This window comes from Penaeus japonicus, unplaced genomic scaffold, assembly GCF_977035675.1.
Source record: "Penaeus japonicus unplaced genomic scaffold, GWHDUDI00000001_assembly GWHDUDI00000002, whole genome shotgun sequence".
NCBI classification, from domain to species: domain Eukaryota; kingdom Metazoa; phylum Arthropoda; class Malacostraca; order Decapoda; family Penaeidae; genus Penaeus; species Penaeus japonicus.
In genome coordinates, this window is record NW_028234404.1 from 143,821 (window position 1) to 157,848 (window position 14,028).

The 14,028-nt window shown below is 32.9% G+C and overlaps 1 pseudogene; it reads right to left on the reverse strand.

Annotated features, from left to right (window-relative positions):
- Window positions 1–14,028, reverse strand: part of LOC147472209 (uncharacterized) — a 20,329-nt pseudogene that overhangs the window by 5,083 nt on the left and 1,218 nt on the right.

Here is a 14,028-nt window from a genome sequence, read left to right on the forward strand (position 1 = left end):
CAATTGCGAGAAAAGGGGCAAAAAAAAAATGCACCCATCCGAAAAAAAGGCAAAAACCTAAAATACACTTAAAGCCCTTCTGAAATGAAACGGATTACAGGGAAATACGCTGATTTCCGTTATTAAAGGATTGCAATTGCGAGAAAAAAAGGGCAAAAAAAAATGCACGATCCTGAAAAAAAGCCAAAAAATGCCTAAAAAACTCGTTAGAGCCATTCTGGTAATTGAATACTGATTACAGTTAAATCTGCTTATTTCCGTTATATTAAAAGTATTTAGCTCATTGCGATCTAAAAAACAGGTGCAAACAAAAAATGAACGATACTTAAAACCACCAAAATGCAATAAAATACACGATTAGACCATTCGATAATGAAATACGATATACATTTAAATGCGCTAGATCTCCTTTATATAAATAGGATTGGTAATGTCGAGAAAAGAGTGCAGACAACATAAAATGCACGATCCCTGAAAAAAGAACCAGAAAATGCCTAAAAAACACGTTAAGCGTCCATCTTATAATAGAAAATGAATACATTTAAATGCGCTGATTTCCGTTATCATTAAGGAATAAGCAAATGCGTGAAAAAAGTGCAAAAAAAAATTCCGATCCTGAAAAAGCCAAAATGCCTAAAATACACGTTGTAGAGCAATTCTGATAATGAAACGTTACAGTTAAATGCGCTGTATTCGTTATATAAAAAGTATTTAGCAATTCCGAGAAAAAGAATGCAAAAAATAATAAAAAAAAAAAATTCACGATCGCTGAAACAAAGCCAAAGAAAAATGCCTAAAATACACGATAGAGACGTTACGAAACGGAATAGCATTTATAATGCGACTGCTTTTCCGTATATTATAGGATTTAACAATTGCGAGAAAAAAGGTTCAACAAAAAAAAATGCACGATCCCTGAAAAAAAGCCAAAATGCCTAATAATACACGTTAGAGACCATTCTGAAAAAAACACGGATTACAGTTTAATGCACTGATTTCTTTAGATTCGAGAATATTTTAGCATTAAAGAGATATAAAAATCAACAAAAAGCACGATCCTGAAATAAGCAATAATGCCTAAAATACACGTAGAGCCATTCTGAAAATGACACGGATTACAGTTAAATCCTGATTTTCCGGTTATATTAAAGGATTTAGCAATTGCGAGAATAAAGTCAAAAAAAAATGCACGATCCTGAAAAAAGTCCAAAAATGCCTAAAATACACGTTAGAGCCAATCTGATAATGAAACGATTACAGTTAAAGCGCTGATTTCCGTTCTATTTAAGATAGCATTGCTATTTAAGAAATGATCACAAAAACAAAAAAAAATGCACGATCCATGACATAAAGAGCAAGCTAGCCTAAAAACCCGTAGACTCTTCTGTAAATCGGATATCAGTTAAATGACGCTGATCTCGTTATATTAATGATACGCATTGGCGCGAGAAAAAAAGTTCAAGAGCAAATGCACGATCTAAATAAACAAAAATTGCTAAAAAACACGTTGATACGAGCCTCATCTGAATACGGTATCTATAGCATTAAATGCGCTGAATGCCGTTATATTAAAGGAATTTAGCAATTTCGAGAAAAAAGGAGCAAAAAAAATGCACGATCCTGAAAAAAATCCAAAAGATGCCTAAAATACTCTTAGCGCAATTCTGATAATGAAACGATTACAGTAAATGCGCTGATTTCCGTTATATTAAAGGATTTAGCAAGTGTCGAAAAAAAAGGTCAAAAAAAAAAAAATTTACGACGATCTCCCACATGACAACAAAAGTCCAAAATAGCCTATTAGACTATCAACGTAGCAGGCCCAATCTGATATATGAAACGATACATTAAATCTGCGCTGATATCTGTATTATTAAAGGATTTAGCATTTGAGCGAGAAATAAGGTGTCAAAAAAAATGCACGCGATCCTGAAAAAAGCACAAAATTTGCCTAAATATACTAACGTTAGAGCATTCTGAAAACGGATACACACACAAAAGCCTATTCTACCTGTTTATAAAAAGGATTTGGAGCTAAGGATGGCGTAGATAAAAAGGAGCAAAAAAAAATACACATCCTGAAAAAAAAGCCAAAAATGCTTACAAATACTAGCGTTTAGAGACACAATGCGAACGGCGATTAGAGTATATGCGCTGATATATACACGATATATCAAAAGGATATTCACGCAATTGCAATAAAAAAGTGGCAAAAAAAAAATGCACGATCCCCTGAAAAAGCAAAAATGCGCCTATAATACAGCGTATAGCCATTCTGATAATGAAAGGATTTAACAGTTAAATGCGCTGATTTCCGTTATATTTAAAGAATAAAGCCAGCGTTACGAGAAAAAAGCTGCAAAAAAAAATGACACGATCCTGAAAAGACAAAAATGCCTAAATACACGTTAGAGTACCACCATCTGTAAATGAAACGAAACTTACATTAAATGCCGCTGATTTCCCGTATATTATAAAGGATTAGCAATTGCGAGAAAAAAGGTGCAAAAAATTGCACGATCCTGAAAAAAGCAACATCCTAAAACAAACGACACGTTATGATCCATTTTGATAAATGAAACGGATTACGTATTAAATGCGCTGAGATTTCCGTTTTCATATTAAAGGAAATATAACTTGCGAGAAAAAGGGCAAAAAAAAAATGCACGATTCTTAAAAAAAGACAAAAATGCCTAAAATACACGTTTGAGCTCATTTCTGAAAAATGAACGGATTTACCAGTTAAAACATGCTCTTATTTCCGTATATTATAAGGAAAATAGCAATTGACGACAAAAAAAATGCTAATAGGCAAATATGCTCGATGCTGAAATAAAAAAAAAATACCTAAATATACACTTAGAGGCCATTATGATAATAAGACGGATTACAGTTATATGCGCTGATTTCCGTATATAAAGATTTAGCAATTCACGAGAAAAACAGTGCAAAAAAAAAAAGAAAAATCACATTTGCCGATCCAGAAAAAAACGCTCAAAAATGCCTAAAGATACCGTTAAGAAGCCTTTGTGATAATAAAACAATTACATTAAATGCGCTGATTTTCCGTTATAGTTAAAGACGAAAGCAATTGCGAGAAAAAAAGGTGCAAGAAAAATAATGCACGATCCCTGAAAAAAAAACACCAAAATGCCTAAAATACACTGTTAGAGCCATTTCATGATAATGAAACGATTACAGTTAAATGCGCTGATTTTCCGGTTAATAGATAAAGGATTTAGCAATTGCAGAAAAAAAAGGTGCCTAAAAAAAAAAAACATACTCACCTGAAAAAAAGCCAAAAATGCCTAAATACACGTTCAGAAGCCAGTTCATAAGTGAAACGGATTCAACAGTCTAAATGCGATATTCCGTTATAATTAAAGTTTAGTCAATTTGTGAGCAAAAAAGTGAAAAAAAATGACACGATTCCTGAAAAACTAACCCGCCAAAAAAATATAAAAAAAAAAACGGGGGTCCTAAAATACACGTTAGAAGGCCATTCCTGATAAATGTAACGGATTTAGAGTTAAATGCGCTAGATTTCCGTTTAGATTAAAGATTTGGAAAAAGCAATGTGCGAGAAGAAAGGTGCAAATAAAAAAAATGCTAACGCAGCACGAATCCTGCAAAAAAAGCCCCAAAATGCCTAAAATACACGTTAGAGCCATTCTGATAATTGAAACGGATTACAGTTATAAAATGCGCGCTGAATTTTCCGTTATAACTTAAAGCGATTTAGCAATTGCGAGAAAAAGTGCATAAACACACAAAATGCACGATCCTTAAAAAAAAAATACGCCAGAAAATGCCTAAACATACACGTTAAGAGAGCCCATTCTGAGATAAATAAACGTATTACAGTTAAATGCTCTGATATCGCGTTATATTTAAAGGATTTAGCAATTTGCGAGAAAAAAGGTGCAAAAAAAGAAAACAATGCACGATCCTGAAAAAAAAGCCAAAAATTACTAACAAATGACAACGTTAGAGCGCCCATTCTGATAATGAAAGACCGGATTACAGTTAAATGCAATGCTAGATTCGTATATATATTAAATAGATTTAGCGAATTGCGAGAAAAAACGAACAAAAAAACAAAAAATGCACGATCCAGAAAAAAAAAGCCAAAATCCTAAGAATACACGTTAGAAGGCCATTCTGATAATGAATACGGCGATTACAGCTTAAATGCGCTGATCTCTTCCGCGTTAATACTTAAAGGAAAAAAACAATTCGAGAAAAAGGTCAAAAAAAAAGGTTCTTTATAGCAATTGCGAAGAAAAAGGGTGCAACAAAAATGCACGATCTGAGCAAAAACAACAAAAATGGCCTAATTAGAACACGTTAGAACCAGGCATTCTGTATAATGACAAACGGATTACATTATAAAACCTCCGCTGATTTTCGTTAACTTATTAAAGATACTAGCATGCTCAGAAAAAAAGGTCAACGACAAAGATGCACGACTTCTTACGCTGAAAAAAACCTAACAAATGCCTAAAATACACGTAGAGGCCTCTGATAATTAAACGGATTACAGTTAAAATGCGTTGATTTCCGTTAGTATTTTAAAGGATTAGAGCAATTGCGAAAAAAAGTGCCTAAAAAGAAAAAATGGCACGATCCTGAAAAAAGCCAAAAAAAATTACTAATGCCTACAAATACACGTTTAGAGCCATTCTGATAAAACTGATTACAGTTAAATGCCAGTTATTTCCGTTGATATTAAATTTAGCAATTGCGAGAAAAAAGAGTCAAAAAACAAAAACAAATGCAACGATCCTCTGAAAAAAAAAGCCACCAAATGCCCCTAACAACATAACACACGATTTATCAGCCACTTCCTGAACCGGATTACAGTTAAATGCGTTGATTTCCGTTATACTTAAAGTGGAAAAATGGCAACGTGCGAGAAAAAAGGCGGCAAAAAAAAAATAGCACGAATCTCTTGAAAAAGGCCACAAAATGGCCTAAAATACACACTTAAGGAACCATGCCATCAGATAATGAAACGGTATTACAGTTAAATGCGCTGATTTCGTTAATATTAAAGAGACTTAGCAATTGCGAGATGAAAATGCAAAAAAAAAATGCACGATCCTGAAAAGGACGAAAAAATGCTCACAAATACACGAGTAGAGCCATTCATGATAATGAAACGAACTTACAGTTAAATCGCCTAATGATATTCGTTATAATTAAAGGATTTAGCAATTGTGCGAGAAAAAATGTGCAAAAAAAAAATGCACGAATCGCTGAAAAAAACAAAAAAATGCTACAAAATACACTTTGAACGAGACCAGTTCTGATAAATGAAAACGGATTGACAGTGCAAGTAATATGCCAGAGATTTCCGTATATTTAAATGATTTGAGCAATTGCAGCCGGAGAAAAAAGGTGCAAAAAAAAAATGGGCACCTGAATCCTGAACAAAAAGCAAAGCATGCCTAAAATACACACGTTAGACGCCATTCGTGAAAATGAAACGGATTACGATTAAATGCACCGCGATTTCCGTTATATTAAAGGAAAAGCAATTGCGAGAAAAAAGATGCTGCAAAAAAAAAATAAAATAATGCACGATCCTTAAAAAAAAAGCCAAAAATTGCCTATTATACACTTATAGCCATTCAGCTAATGCGAACGGACTTACAGTTAAATGCGCGAGCCTTCTCCGTTATAATCTAAAGAGAAGGATTTAGCAATTGCGAAAAAAAAGTGCAGGTGCAAACAAAAAAAAATATGCACGATCTGTAAAAAAAACAAAAATGCTAAAATAAACCAACTGAGAAGCATTCTCTGATAATGCAGAACAGATTACAGTTAAATGCGTTCTTGATTTCCCCGTTATATTAAAGGCTATTTTAGCAGGCTGCAAAAAAAAAGTCGCAAAAAAAAAATCACGAATCCTTAAAAAAAAGGCAAAAATGCCTACGAAAATACACGTTAGAGTCGCCCCCTCATTGCTGATAGAGTGAAACGGCGTTATAAGTTAGCAATGCGCTTAGATTGTTTCCGTTCCAAATATTAAAGCATTGAGCGCCTCGTTGCGGCAGAGGAACGAAGGCACAAAAGAAAAAAATCACGATCCTGAAAAACGCAAAAATTTCCTAAAATACACGCTTAGAGCCTTATCTGATAATGAAACGATAACACAGTTAAATGTTACGCTGATTGTCCCGCTTATAATTAAAGGATTTTATGAACAATTGCGAGAAAGAAAAAGGTGCAAATTAAAAATGCACACGATCCTGAAAAAAAAAGACACAAAATGCTCTACACAATACACTACTAGAGTAGACCATTTCTGATAATGAGAAACGAGATTACAGTTCTAAATGCGGCTGAGTTCCATTATATTACCGAAGATTAGCAATTGGCGAGAAAAAAGGTGAAAAAAAAAAATGTGCACGATCCTGAAAAAAAGCCAAAAATGCCTAGAAATACACGTTTTAGCCATTCTGAAAGAAACGATTACATTTAAATGGGGATTTCCGTTATATTAAAGGAAAAAGCAATCCGAGAAAAAGTGGAAAAAAAAGAGTCAAGATCCAGAAAACAAAACCAAAAATGCCTAAAATACACGTTAAGCATTGCTGATAATGCGAAACGGATTACTGTTAAAATGCGCTGATTTCCGTTATATAAAAGGAATTAGCAATACGAGAAAAAAGTGAAAAAATGCAAGATCCTGAAAAACAACGCCAAAAAATAGCCTACACTACACTTGCGCAACTCGATAAATAAACGATACATTAAAATCGCTGATTTTCCGTGTATTATTAGAAGAGGATTTATAGCCAATTGCGAGAGAATAAAAGGAGCAAAAAAAAAGAAATTCACGATCTATGAAAAAAAAGCCAAAATGGCCTAAAATACACTGTAAGAGCATTCTGATAATGAAAGCGGATACAGTTAAATGCGCTGATTTTTCCCGTTATTATTAAAGGATAAAATCAATTGCGAAAAAAAAAAAGGTGGTCAAAAAAAAAAAAATCTGAAGGTCCTATAAAAAGCCAAAAAATAACCTCATAATACACGTTAAAGCCATTCTGATAATGAAACGAGTATCATGATACAGTTTAAATGCGCTGATTTCCGTTATATTAAATGATTTAGCAAATTGTCTAGAAAAGGGAGTGCCAAAAAAAAAAAAAAATGCAGCGATCCTGAAAAAAAAGCAAAACGAAAAAAGAAAGCCCTAAAACTAGCGAGGTTAGACCACTCTCTGAGAGCATGTAAAGCTAGTACAGTTAAATGCGGCTAGATAATTCCGATTATATTAAGAAGAATTAGCAATTCTACTATAAAAAAGGTGCAAAAAAAAATGCAAGATCCTGAAACGCAAAAACCAAAAACTGCCTAAAATAAGCATGCTAAGCAGGGCCATTCTGATAATGAAACGGATTACATTAAATGCGCTGATGTTCCGTTATATTTAAAGATTCCAATTGCGAGAAAAAAGGTGCAAAAAACAAAAATGCCACGATCCTGAAAAAAAAAACCAAAAAATGCTAAAATACAACGTATAGAGCCATTCCCTGACTAATGAAATGGATTACAGATATAACGCTGATTCCGTTATATTAAAGGCATTAAAGAGCAACATTGCGAGAAACAAATGTGAGCAATAAAACAACTGTCACATCCTATGAAAAAGAACCTAAAAATGGCCTATAATACATCGTTAGAAGCCATTCTGATTAAATGAAATTCTGTTTACAGTTAAATGCGCTTGAGTTTCCGTTATATAATAAAGGAAAAAGCAATTGCGAAGAAAAGGTGCGCAAAAAAGAAAAAAAATCCATCTTGAACAAAAGCCAAAAAGCCTAAAATACACGTCTAGTAGAAGCCATTCACTGATAATAGACAAACATATTACAGTTAAAATGCGCTGATCTCCATTATATTTAAAGAAAACCATTTCGAGGAAAAAAGGTGCAATAAAAATAAAATAATGCACGTGTTAATCCTGAAAAAAATGATTCGCGCAAAAAATACAAAAATGCACGATCCTGAAACGTTAGCCCCCCACAATTCTGATAACAGAAAAACGATTACAGCTTAAATTCGCTGATTTCCCGTTATATTCAAAAGCGAAAACGCAATTGTCGAGATAAAAAGGTGGAAAAAAAAATGCGACCGACTATCCTGAAAAAATTCCAAAAATTCCTAAAATAACACGTTAGAGCCTTCTGATAATGAAACTGATACAGTGTTAAATGCGCTGCATTTCCAGTTTATCATTACAAAAGACTGTATCAATTGCAGAGAACACACAAACAGTGAAAAAAAATGCAAGATTCCTGAAAAAAACTCCAAAAGATGGCCTAAACTAGACACGCGTAAGCCATTCTGATAATAACAACGCGATTAGACAGTTAAAAATGCTGCTGATTTCCGTTATATTATTCAAGGAAATTTAACATTGCGAAAGAACAAAAGGGTGCAAAAAAAAAAACAATGCCGATCCTGAAAAAAAGCCAAAAATAAAATGCCTAAAATACCACAGTTTAGAGTCATTCGAATAAAGAAACGATTTACAGTTTAATAATTCGCTTGATTTCCGTATAAATTTAAAGGAATTAGCAATTCGCGTGAAAAAATGGTGCAAAAACAATAAAAAAAATTGCCTGAAATACTCCTTAGATCCATTCTTAAAAAATGAAACTATTACATTAATCGCTGATTTTCTATTTAGTATTAGATGGATATTGCAAGTGCTAGTAAGAGAGAGTGCATAAAAATATCACGCCAGAAAAAAAGAACAAAACAATGAGCGCCTAAAAACTACCAACTTCAAGCAGTCCGCTATCTCTTGCCTGCATAAAAAAACGGATTGACAGTTGAAATGCGCTGCCAATTTCTATATATTATTTAAAAAAAGGATTACTAGCAAAATTGGCGAGAAAAAAGGTGCAAAAAAAAAAATCGCACGATCCTGACAAAAAAGCCAAAAATGCCTACAAAAACGACTTAGAAGAGCCATTCTGATAAGGAATCGGATTACAGTTTAAATGTGCTGATTTCCCGTATATTAAGATGGATTTAGCAATGTGCAGAAAAAAAGTCAAAAAAAAAATGCACATCCTGAAAAAAGCCAAAAATGCCTAACAATACACGTTAGAGCCATTCTGATAATGAAACGATTCCATTTAATCCAATTTCCGTATATTAAAGTAGTGTAGCCAATTGCGAAGAAAAACAAGATCTCGCTAGAAAAAAAAATGACATCCGAAAAAGCCAAAAATGCCTAAATACTATCTACGAGAGCCTGTCTTCTGATAATGAAACGGAATTACAAGTATAAATGGCGCTGATTTGCGTCTATACATAAAGAAAAAAGCAATTGCGAAAAATCACCGAGGTGCAACAAGAAAAAAATGCAACGAATATGCGAAAAAAAAGCCAAAAATGCAGTCTAAAATACAACACGTTAGAGCCATTCTGAATAATGAAACTGATTACAGCTTAAAAACTGCCCGGGGCGCTGATTTCGCCGCTTATCTAATATTACAAAGGAAAATGCAATCTGCGAGAAAAACCCAGGTTCAAAAAACAAAAATGAGCACGAATCCTGAAACAAAAACCAAACCATGCTCTAAAACTAACAACGATAGAGCCCAAACATATAAATGAAACGCGCGATTACAGTCTAAATGCGCTGATTTTGCGCGTTAACATATAAAAGATTTAGCACTTGGTTCAAAAGAAAAAATGTGCATAAAAAAAATAAAAATGCAATCCGATTCGCAAAAAAAAACAGCCAAAAAATCCTAATAATACACGTTAGCAGCATACAGATCTCCATAAGAAACGGATTTACAGAGTATAAACAGCGCTGCGCGTATTTTCCGTGATATTAAAGATCTGTAGCCAAGTAGACGAGTAAAAAAAAGGTGCCAAAAAAAACAAAGATAAAGTATCAATTGCGAGAAAAAAAAGGTGCAAGAAAAAAATGCACGAATCCTGAAAAACAAGGCCGCCAAGCACACAAAAATGCCTAAAATACACGTTAGAAGCCAACATCGGGATAATTGAAACGGATTATCAGAATAAGATGCAGCTGATTTCCGTTAATAATAAAGGGATTTAGTTAGCAATTGCGCTAGAAAAAAGTGCAAAAAAAAAATGCGACGATACGATAAAAAGCGACAAAAATGCATGAAATACACGTTTTAGAGAGCCATTCTGATAATGATAACGGAATTACAGTTTAAATGCGCTGATTCCCGTTATATTAAAGGATTTTATCAATTGCCGAGAAAAAAGTGCAAAAAAAAAAAAAAATGCACGATCCTGACAAAACAAGGCCAAAAACGCCTCAAAATACACGTTAGAGCCATTCTGATAATGAAACGGATTACAGTTAAATGCGCTGAGATATTACCGTTATCTTATCAAAAAGGAAAAAAGGCCAATTGCGACGAAAAAAGGTGCAAATATAAAAAAATGCACGAACATTCCTGACTAAAAGCCAAAAATAACCTAAAATACACGTTATAGACCATTCTGAAATGAAACGGATTACATTCACATTAAATGACATCTGAGTTTCCGTATATTATAAGGATTTAGCAATTGGCGAGAAAAAAAGGTGCAAAAAAAAAAATGGCACGATCCTGAAAAAAATCGACAAAATGCCTAACAAATACACGTTAGAAGAGCCTTCATGATAATGCGCGACGGATTACAGTTAAAAATGCGGCTGATTTCCCGTTATATTAAAGAATTTATCAATTGCAGAGAAAAATTGGTGCAAAAAAAAAAAAAAGCACGACTACACATGAAAAAAAAGCCAAAAAATGCCTAAAACCTACACTTAAGAGAGCCGCATTGAATAATGAAACGATTACAGTTAAAGCGCTGATATCCCGTATATATTAAAAGATTTAGCCAATTGACGAGAAAACAAGTGCAAAAAAAAAATGCACTCATCCTGAAAAAAAGCCAAAAAATGCGCCTAAAATATCAACTTAGAGGCCATTCTTGATAAGTGAAACGGAATTACAATATAAATTGAAGCGTGATTTCGCTATATATTTATAGGAAAAAGCAATTGCGAGAAAAAGGTGCAAACCAAAAAAATTGTACTCATCCTGCCAAAAAAAAGCCAAAAACTGCCTAAAATACACGGTGAGGGCCATTCTGAAATTAATGAATAACTGGATTACAGTTAAATGTGGACGACTGATTCTTCCCGATACTATTATTAAAGGAATTTACAGCTAATCTGCGTCTGCAAAACAAAGGTGCACAAAACGAAAAAATGCACGACTCCTGAAAAAAAGCTAAAAAATGCCCTAACAATAATCACGTTAGAAGCCATTTTGATAATGAAACGATATACATTTAAATTCGCTCTGATTTCCGTCTTACAATTAAAGGATTTACCACTTGACGGAGAAAAACCTGTGCAAAGAAAGAGACAAATAGCAAAACGAATCCTGAAAAAATCCCCAAACAATGCTTCTAAAACCATAACACGTTAGAGACACATTCTGAATAATGAAACGGATACAGCGTTTAATTGCGCTATTTTTGTTATATTAAAGGATTTAGCTCTTGCGAGAAAAAAGGTGCACGAAAAAAAAATGACGATCCTGTAAAATTTTAAAAGAGCCAATAATGCTTAAAATCCACTTAGTGCCTTCTGATTCTTATCACAAAGTGAAGACAGTTCAATACACTGATTTTTGTTATATAAAGAATACATCAATTGCGAGAAAAAAGCAAGATAAAAAATAAAATCAAATGACATCCAAATAAAACTGAGCCAAAAATGTTAAAATTATCACGTTAGCTGGCCATTCTTTAAGCGAACGATACATGTTCAATGCATCTCGATGTCTTTTAGTTATATTAAAGAAAACGTCATCGAGAATAAAGGTTGTCATCAAAAAAACAAATGACGATGCCCTGAATCAAAAAACGCATGCCAAAATGATCTAAAATACAGGTTAGTGCCATTCTGTATAACGAGATACGATTTACAGTGCTATGTCTCTGATTTTCAGCTTACTTTAAAGTAAAAAATCAATTGCGTAGAAAACAACAGGATGCAGTCAAAACAAAAAATACGAACCGAAAATAAGCCAAAATCTTAAAATTCTATGTTAGCAGCCTTCTTATTAACACCGAAACGATTACAGTCCCCAATGCTACTGATTTCGTGTATACTTTCAAGTGAAATTTCAATTGCGAAAAAAAAGTGGCAAGAATAAAAATTATGACGATCCTAAAAAAAGCCAAAAATGCTTAAAATACACGTAGAGACCAATGCTGATGACGGAAGCGGATGACAGTTCAATCGCCACTGATTTTGATAATTAAAGAAATAAAATCATGGCGATACGAAGTAAAGGTGCAATGAAAAGAAAAAATGACAACCTATAAAACAAAAAAAAAGCCAAAAAAAAATGCTTAAAATACACGTTAGAGCCATTCTTAAAACGAAACTGGTATCATACAGTCAAACACTATTTTTGTTTTATTAAATATAAAACTTCATTTGAGACGAAAAAAAAGGTGCAAAAAAAAAAAATGACGATCTGAAAACAAGCCAAAATGATTAAATTACAACACGTTAGAGCCATTCTGATAACGGAATCGGATTACAGTTCAATGCCACTGATTTTTGTTATATTCAAGGAAAACATATCAGATTGCAGGAACAAAGGTGCAAGAAAGAAAAAATTACGATCCTGATAAAAAAGCCTTAAATGCTTAAAATACTCGTAGAGCCATTCTATAACGAAACGATTAACAGTTTCAAATGCACTGATTTTGTTTATAATTAATATAAATCAATGCGAAAAAGGTGCAAGTAAAAAAAATGCGACGATCCTGAAAAAAACCAAAAATGCTTAAAATACACGTTAGAGCCAAACTGATAACGAAAACGATACATTCAATGCACTGATTTTTGTTAACAATAAAAGGAAAAATCAATTTGCGAAAAAAAGGTGCAATAAAAAGAAAAAGTGATCCTGAAAAAAAAGCCAAAAATGCTTAAAATACACGTTAAGCATTCCTGATACACACAAACGCTTATTACAGGTTCAATGCACAGAATTTTTGATTTTTCTTTTTATATTAAAGGAAAAATCAATTGCGAAAAAACATGTGCAAGAAAAAAAAAAAGACTATCCTGAAAAAAGAGCAAAAATGCTTATAAAGCAAGTTAGAGCCATTCTGAATAAACAAACGATTACAGGTTCTATCACTGTTTTTTTTTTAATAGATCAAGGAAAAATCAATGTAGAAAAAAGGTTAGCAAGAAAAAAATGACGATCCTGAAAAAAAAAGCCAAAAATGCTTAAATACACTTAAAGATGCCATTCTGATAACGAAACCTATTACAGGTCAATGCGCTGATTTTTGTTATATTAAAGAAAAAAAATTGCGAGTAAAAAGGTTCGAAGAAAAAATTGTACGATCGAAAAAACGAAGCAAGAAACATGCATAAATTTAGTATACACTATAGAGATCATTCTGTATAACATAAACGGTTACATCAAAATGCACTGATATTATGTTATATTAAAGGAAAAATAATTGCGATAAATAAAGTGCAAGAAAAAAAAAACATACTATCCTGAAAAAAAAAAAAATGCTTAAAATTACACGTTAAGCCAATTCTTATAACGAAACACACACACATACAGTTCAATGTAACTGTCTTTACAGTTATATTAAAAGAAAAATCAATTGCGATGAAAAAATTGGCAAGAAAACAAAAAAAACGATCTCTGAAAAAAAAGCAAAACATGCTTAAAATACACGGGTAAGAGCCATCTAGATAACGAACGATTCAGTTGCAATGCACTTGCGATTTTAGTTATATTAAAGAAAAATAATTCGAGAAAAAACAAGTGGCATAGAAAAAAAAAGACTATCTGAAAAAAAGCCAAAAATGCTTAAAATACACGTAGAGACCATTCTGATAAAGAAACGTATTGACAGTTCAATGCCACAGATTATTTGTTATATTAAAGGATAAATCACTATGCGTGAAAAAAGGTT